The sequence below is a fragment of the Lotus japonicus genome, chromosome 2 (genome assembly GCF_012489685.1).
Source record: "Lotus japonicus ecotype B-129 chromosome 2, LjGifu_v1.2".
NCBI lineage: Eukaryota > Viridiplantae > Streptophyta > Magnoliopsida > Fabales > Fabaceae > Lotus > Lotus japonicus.
Window position 1 is genome coordinate 37,047,774 of NC_080042.1, and position 8,216 is coordinate 37,055,989.

The 8,216-nt window shown below is 39.1% G+C and overlaps 1 long non-coding RNA gene across 1 annotated transcript; it reads left to right on the forward strand.

Moving 5' to 3' along the window:
- Positions 1 to 388: 388 nt before the first annotated feature.
- Positions 389 to 1,733, forward strand: LOC130737975 (uncharacterized). Its single transcript, XR_009019061.1, has 2 exons — positions 389 to 1,232; positions 1,335 to 1,733. It is a non-coding gene; the product is annotated as an uncharacterized LOC130737975 (long non-coding RNA).
- Positions 1,734 to 8,216: the final 6,483 nt, after the last annotated feature.

Sequence of the window (8,216 nt, forward strand, 5' to 3'; positions counted from 1 at the left end):
CGGTCAATAGGCTAGGTATATTAGCATGTTTAATTCCTGTTGTATTCGATATGTGTTTATGACACAATCGATACTATTTTGGTCAGTAGGATAGAAGGACTCCTACCCCGAGTTGTTTGTTTAAAGAAATTTTTTAGGGTGAAAATTCTTAAGTGGAGGAGAGTTGTAACACCCCATTTTCTATTATTAGGTAATTTATTATTTTATTAATTAATTTTAATATTTTGAATTTATAAAGTTATTTAAAAGTAAGAATTTAATTATAATTATTTTTGTATGTATTATTTTATTTTTAATTTTAATAATTTCTATTCTTTAATTTATCTCTCTTTTATGAAGAGATGACCTGCTCTAACAGGTCATCTTTGTTATTTACTTGTGATAGCCTATCAAGCATCACAAAGGAATATCCTTTATTCTTTTCTCAACTCAACCACCAAATTAATTCATTCTTATCTTTCCAACTCACCATCTCTATTTCCAACCACTCATTCAAATTTCAAATTTCTACTCTATCTTTCTCTCTCATTTAAATTATTCAATTTTCTGATCACTTTCTCTCTCTTACGTGGGCCCCACCCCAAGAAGAAATCAATTCACTCTCTCACTCACTTCACCCACTCACGCTCTCTCTCTCTCTCTCTCTTCTCCCTCACTCGACATCTCTCCCTCACTTTCTTCTTCTTCTCCATTTTTCTTCTCCTCCATTTTCCTCTGCAACCCTAAGCCACACACCACCTCCTTCTCCTCTCATGGCCGCCGCCACCCAAGGCCAAGCCGCCACCACAGCGAGCCTTCTCCGCTCACGCGAACCACCACTTCCATGCCTCTTCACCGCGAACGCACCACCACCATAGGTGACCCCCGCCGCCTCTCCTCAGTTCTCCAGCAAGCATGGCGGCCACAACCGCCATCACCCACTCCCAGCGCCATGAACGACGCCACCAACGCAAGGACAAGAGAGAAAACGAAACCCTAAAAACCGCCACCTTCCAACTCCGATCTCCGGCGAACCACTGAGTTTTTGGAGAAACCAACCACACCATGGAACTCCCCTCAACGTGCGCTGCAAAACCCCTGAAGAAATTTTGGATTCCGACCACCTTCGCCGGAAACCGCCGCCAGCCACCGTGAACCACCGTCTTCTCCGGCCAACCTTCGCCGGAGATGTCACTGAACTCAGAACCAGGAAGCTCTCCTCCTCCTCTTGCTGAATTGATTATCAATTTTGGGTAAGAGATTAATCCTCCCTTCCAATTTCTGCTTTTCCCTTTTCAAAACCCTAATTTTAATCCTCTTATTCATCTGCTGAGTCCTTGCTTGAACTGTGCCAGTGTTGTTCAACAATGATGGTCCTCAGAGGAAGGCAGAAGCTGCTGTTACAGAAGATGAAGAAGCAAATTCAGAACCTTAGCCATGAGGCTTAAGGTAGAAAACGAAATATTTTTCTGTGGTATCGTTTTAATTCTTGTAGGGGCTGAAAATGTTTTTGAAAATGTAAGGGCATTGGAGATGGTTAATCTCTAGTTAGTTCTGTTTTTGATGTATTGATTACCTCTCGATGAGCATGGGTTCAATATTAGATTAGGAGAAGTTATGCTATTGTTGTCCTGTGACTATAGTAGCTGCTGTTCTGTGAAATTCGTAGGTTTAATGACCGAATTTGAAGAAGTAGTCTTCATAAGAATTGTAGCATTTTCTGTTAGCAAACTTTTGCCACTGGTTTCATGTCATTTAGATTTCTCTAGCTCAAGTTACACGCATTTTAGTGAGCACGGGTTAAGCTGTCCGTTTCTCACGAACTGCTGTAGTATTTGATTTTTCCTGAATTTTGTACTTCGAATTTGGACTTGAAAATTTATGAGGATTTACAAAACCTGTAGATGAAGTCAGGATAAAAATATTAGATTTTTCGGAGTTTATTTGACGTATTTAAAAATTAGCTAAAGTCGCTGTACAGTTGATGTTCGTTTTGACAAAATCACTTATTTCAAGCGAAAAGCGTTGCTTATGAAAAAGTTTGAGAAAACCTTACATTTTAAAATTATATTACAATGTTTGGAGTAGGAAAACATCTTTCGAAACTTACTTATGTATGTTGTTTTTTCGTTTATGAAAGTCAAGAACGTTCGAGTCTTTACGCATATTTATTCGTTAAAAAGCGATTGCGAAAAGTTTTGAAAGTCGAACGAGTTTTTTGAGTGTTATAGAATAAGTGTTCGAATATTACCTCGTTGTTAAGGGATGCTGAGGAATAACAAGATTGGATAGAGATAGAATAATTAAGTTTGGATTTCCGAGTGAAGAATTAGACTTCGAAAGATATTAATTAGAATGGATTAAGTTGTGATGGAAATCTTGATGTTGGAAGATGACTTAGGATTGAATCTTGAATTCCAAGAAGTTTATGAGCTTTATTGTAAATACTTGATTTTAGAAGGTCTAGATTGAAACTTTGGAAGTTCGAGGACTTAGATGTAATTAAGGGATTAATTGAGGACTAGAACTCGTTTTCTTAGAGATTGAGGACTTATCTATAAGTTTGGAATTTTTGTAGAACCAAAGTGGAGTTTTGAAGAGACTAGGGTTTTGTGTCTAACGAGATATCACGAGTTTAAGATTAAGAGAAATGATTCGATCGTTTTGAAGGAGCTTATGAGGCTTGAATAAGTACATGATCATTAGATAAGAAGAGTTGTTTGTCTTGGAAGTTAACTATGGTTTATGGATTTCTTTATAAGAGTTAGTGAATTTGATAAGAATTGATAATGATATGGTGTTCGACTTGAGGTATCGATTGCGAGGGTGACGTTGAGATGTTAAGTTGTTGTAAGTGATTTGATAAGTAATCTTGAGAATAAAGAGATTAACTGAGGAAGATGATGGGATAATGTCGTTGCGAGATGTTGTGTTAATTGATTTAGCAAGAAGCTTTGCATACGTGTTATTGTGAAAAGCCTCAATGAGTATCCTAATAGAGAGATTGAGAACTCTAAGGAAAACGAGAGGAATAAGTATTCGTTATGTGAACGTTTCTACTTTAGCAAAGGTATATGATTTGGTTTTAAAGTCGTTTCAGTATGTCAAAAGCTTTTGAAGCATCTTAAATTGTGTTATTGTTTGTTGTCATTATTACGACTTGTCTTGATTTCTGAAATTGATCATAATGGGTTATAACCATTATGGGGATTAGGTTTAACATACGTTCGCTTCGAGTCAATTTCCTGAAGTCGTAGATTTAGACCTTAAGTTAGTAGGTTAACTCAATTAGTAATTACGTTATGTGTACTTATGAAGGGTACGAATGACGGGAGCGCTTGACGACGAAGCTAAAGAATAAAAGGAAGCGATCCGACACGGAAAAGCAAAGATATGTTGAGATTGGAATTGCAGTTAGTATGGGAATTGGCTAAGGTGAGGGCTACTCTCTGAATTACTAGATAATGCTTTAGGTGTCGACGAATTCGACTTGTTTTATGTGTTATGCACTTACTTGCTAAATGTCTGAAATGTTTTCTGAGGCTTCGGCCGATCTTGTTGAGTATTTGATGCCATGATATTGTGTGCTAAATGATTCACATGTTATGTGCTAAATGGTTAATCTAGGATATGTTGGAATATGCTGTTTATGGTTATTGATTGAGCTGATTTATGTTATTCCACTTATAACTGTGATTCTGAGGAGTGAGGATTGCGGGCAAGTCATGCCGAATTTTTATGAGATTTTTGAGAGAGTTTGAAAGGACGAACGAAGTTCGGACCTTGTTATGTTTTAATGGATCGAGATCTTCTCAGGGAATTATTTGGGATTATGGGATCCCTGAAACTCATAGGAAGTATCATAAGACTAAACGAAATCTATTTTCTCAAGGAAAATTCATAAGACATTAATCAATCTCTAAACCCCTTGAACAATGATAACAACCTTAGATAAGAGCTTAGAGCCTGAATATTAGTTTTGAAAATATGAGAACTGTCGTCGAGTCCAAGTTTTGAGGAACTTACAAGTTTTCGAGTATGTTGATACTCTTTTGCTCGATGAGCAGGTTATTGTTTGGCTATCTAAAGTTTAGCCGGAAATTATAAGTTTCCAAGTACATTCGTACTCTTTCGCTCGATGAGCAGTTTATTGATTGGCTATCTAAAGTTTAGCCGGGAACCATGAGTTCCAAAGTACATTCTTTCTTCTCTTGATTAATTCATTTTGTCGCAGAATCGACATTTACCTTAGGGTATTCTTTTAGAGACATTAAGTTATTTAGAAAACGTGGCGACGTGTCGAGTGAGGTCGGAGACGTTGTTTGGCTAATCACTTGCATTCATGCACTCATTTTGAGGTTAATACACGGCGTGATACCGGACCTCGGTGGATTCCAAAATGGTCATAAGACCCGGATTTCCATATTTAGGACACTACGGTGGTCCTTAGTAGCAGACGGAATGGCAGACCTACGGGTTCACTGCTGATCTGACTACTTTTGTGTGGTGTAAGAGACACGCGAGCAGGGAGGTACCCACCGTGGCTGGTGTTAGGGCCGTCTCGTTGATGTCCATCCTTCTTCCAGAATGCATCTTGTCAACCAGCATTGCATTTCATGCAACATACATACTGACTTAGTTGCTGAGTGTGATTAGTACTTGTTAATCTTATTTGAGGCATGTTAATTGTTATTATGATTCTTTCATATTCATTGTGATATATGCAACCCTAGGATGTTATCCCTAAACTTATAAGCCTTAGTGACTATTATTTATTATCCTTACATATTGGATTTATTATTTATATAATTCTTTAGAGTTGACCCTCGCGTCTTCTGTGTGTGTTTTGGCGGACTACGCCCATTGTCAGACAACGATAGGTGGTGATGCGAGCAGATGCTACTTCATGTCGAAGAACTATAGAAGACTCGAAGAATAGAGTCGGGTGTAAGGCTAGAGACTTTTGGGTAAAGAGCTTATCATTGTTGGTTAAAGCTTATAGGATTATTTTATAAGTATTGTTTAAAGTTTTGGGTAGGTTCCGGTGCATTGCTATCTTGCGATTCTCCGATTTGGAAATCGTAGGGAGTATATCGGATTTATGAGTCATTGCATAATAAGACTCCTCATTGAATCTAATTCTATTCGTTAGGTTTGTAAGTCGGGTTCATCTGTTGTTACCTCCGGGTACTTGCCTTGTTTAAGGCTGGATGTAAATCTATATACAGTTGGGAGTATGCATTTCATGATTTAGAAATACTTTGAAAAGAAAAAAAAATACTCGCATTTATAAATCCCTTTTAGAAAATATTGCATATTTATTTTAATAGGTTACTAAAGTGATCCCCGGAAATCGGGATGTTACAAGTGGTATCAGAGCGGACCTCTCCCAGTACGGTGTGGTTCGGGGACGAACCAAGCTGAAGCTGGTGGGCCTGTGACTCCCGGGGCCGACGAGGGCGGGGAGTGATCGCCGGTGCAATGAGGCACGGATAAGGAGCGGCTCCTGGCAGGCTTCTAGGCGGAGGGGCACATGAATGAATCGATCTCACACCCGAACAAGAGGTATTCTAAGACTGTATAGGGATGGACTATACAGTTGAGGAGGGCATAAATGATTTGATTGGTACTACTCATAACAACAAGTTGCAACTTCTTTTCGGGAGCCCAACTGATAAGAACTCCATGGTTAAGTGTGCTTGCCTTGGAGCAATATCGTGATGGGTGACCTCCTGGGAAGTTTTCCCGGGAAGTGCGCGAGTGAGGACAAAGCACACTGAAAAGACTCGTGTTGTTACCGTGAGGCCAGTCGTCAGATCGGGATGTTACAATGATAGTAGGTAATGATAGGAAGCATGATTTAAGATACATAAATTCTCAAATTGAAATAATTAGGGTTTGATATTTGGGACAAGCTTCCATATGCCACTTTTCTGAAGAGGCATGGGTGCCTCCCCTGTCTTAGCCATTGATTTATAATATTTTAATTGAATGGTCCAGATCAGTTGAGGAAAATAATTATGGCTTGGTCCTATGGACTATTCGAAGTATAATTTTGTTCCTATTACATTTCGTTATTCACGTAAATGGCTGCAAGGTTTCTCTAATCCAGTATAGACCCTTTGAGTTGTAATATCTTGAAACTAGTCCTAACTATATATACCCAAAACCAAGCAATTTCAATACTCTCCTTCTCCTACGATACCATGGAAGCTTGCCTTCTCTGAGTCTTTGGATAGCTCTTTTCCCTTCTATAAGATTAGTTTTTGGTTCTCATACATACAACCGGCAGTAAATTCAGCTTACAAAGTTCCATAGTTCTCCCCGTTTCGTAGATCTGGTAAACTTAACTTCCATTAAAATCACTACCCCGCAGATCTTGATCTAGTAAACTTCTTTGTCAAAGGTATTAGCACCGGAATGTGTGGCTCCTTGAGCTGATGAGGGCGAGGATTGATCGCCTTCTATGTGGAGGGACGCACCACACCCGAACAAGAGGTATTCCGAGACTGTGTAGGGATGGACTATACAGTTGAGGAAGGCATATATGATTTGATTGTACTACCCATAACAACAAGTTGCAACTTCTTTTCGGGAGCCCAACTCATAAGAACTCCATGGTTAAGTGTGCTAGCCTTGGAGCAATATTATGATGGGTGACCTCCTGGGAAGTTTTCCCGGGAAGCGCGCGAGTGAGGACAAAGCGCGCTGAAAAGACTCGAGTTATTACCGTGAGGCCAGTCGTCAAGTCAGGATGTTACAGAATGCAACCAACCGCATTTCTAAGGCGACGCGTTTTGGTGTTCAGTCACGCGTCTCAGTTCTGATTCGTGAGCTACGAATCTGGGCCGCGTTTGAAAACTGAACAACGCATATCATATCGGAGCGTCTATAGCGGGGCGGAGAGGTGCTATTCGTTTGGTTGTTTTGGCTATAAGAGGATGGGATGAGGTGTTTGGCTTTTAAGGTAAATTGTAGTACCAATAGTATGTTATTTATGTTGAACTAATTCTGGAATCAACTATGGGATCCCGAAAACTATTTCTTGTTAAATTTTTATAAATCTGGAAAAACTTGGAAAATTTCCAGATTTTCCACGTCGGAGAAAACGAAGTTGTGGTTGCGGCCACGGCGGAGTGCATGCCAGAGAACAATGGACCACATTATTTTTTTGGTCAGCAGAATGGCCCACATATTAGCTCTATGGACCATAAATTGGGCCAGGTAAATGCACGACCTCATTCATAATTGCTGAAACTACCAGGCACAAGCTCATGGGGAACAATAAAAACATTTCAAGTCTTGCCACAATTTGAATGGGCCAAGGTAATGCAAGCCCAATACTATGATTGGTAACATGGTCCATTAAATCCTGCAAACGCTCTAAAGGCCTAATACTGCGCCGTTTAATGGAATTCACTGCCCCATTCAGAGTACAAAAATAAATTTGGACCCAAGATACTACAAAAATTAAGATTAATATGGTATCACCAACCCACACATGTAACTTACAACGATGCTTCGCCGCTCAATTGCACCTAAAGAGTGAAGAGAAGATGCATTGGATAAAAAACAACAAAAATAAAATAGAAGATACATAGCCTTATTGTTTGACGTTACAAAGTAGAGAGAGGAGCAAGCTACCCCTGCTGTTTCACGTGCTATTGTTTATGCAGCTTTATGAATTGAAATGACATGTTTCTTTTCTCTTCATGTGACTGACTTGACCATTGACTAACTTTGCCATTACGGCCAAAATAACGTGCCTGACTTACCTCTTTGAGTCGGTTCACGTGGGCATTCTTGACTAACCCTTTCGATAGGAGCATGCTTTATGAATATTGGACCAAAAATTCACAGTCTTTTACTCCCTCACACGTTTCAACACAACTCCGTTTATCAATAACTATTTTCAAATTATGGCGGGTCTAACCTGGCAATAAAAGAAGGATTTGGCATTAAATATGTTAAATAATTGTGGAATTCTCCGTATCAATGCACTACGAAGGTTGTGAGGCTAAAATGTTTGGTTAGGGAAGAAAGGAGAGGAAAGGAAGGTAGAAGGAAAGGAAGGGAAAGGAAAGGAAAGATGAAGGAAAGTGAGAGGATTTTTTAGGTAGTTTGGTTTGATAGAATGAGAAATAAAAAGAGGAAGGAAAGAAAAGAAGTGTGATGCATAATGACTATTTTACCCTTTATATATAATATTGATAAATATTTATATTTGTCTTTTTAAA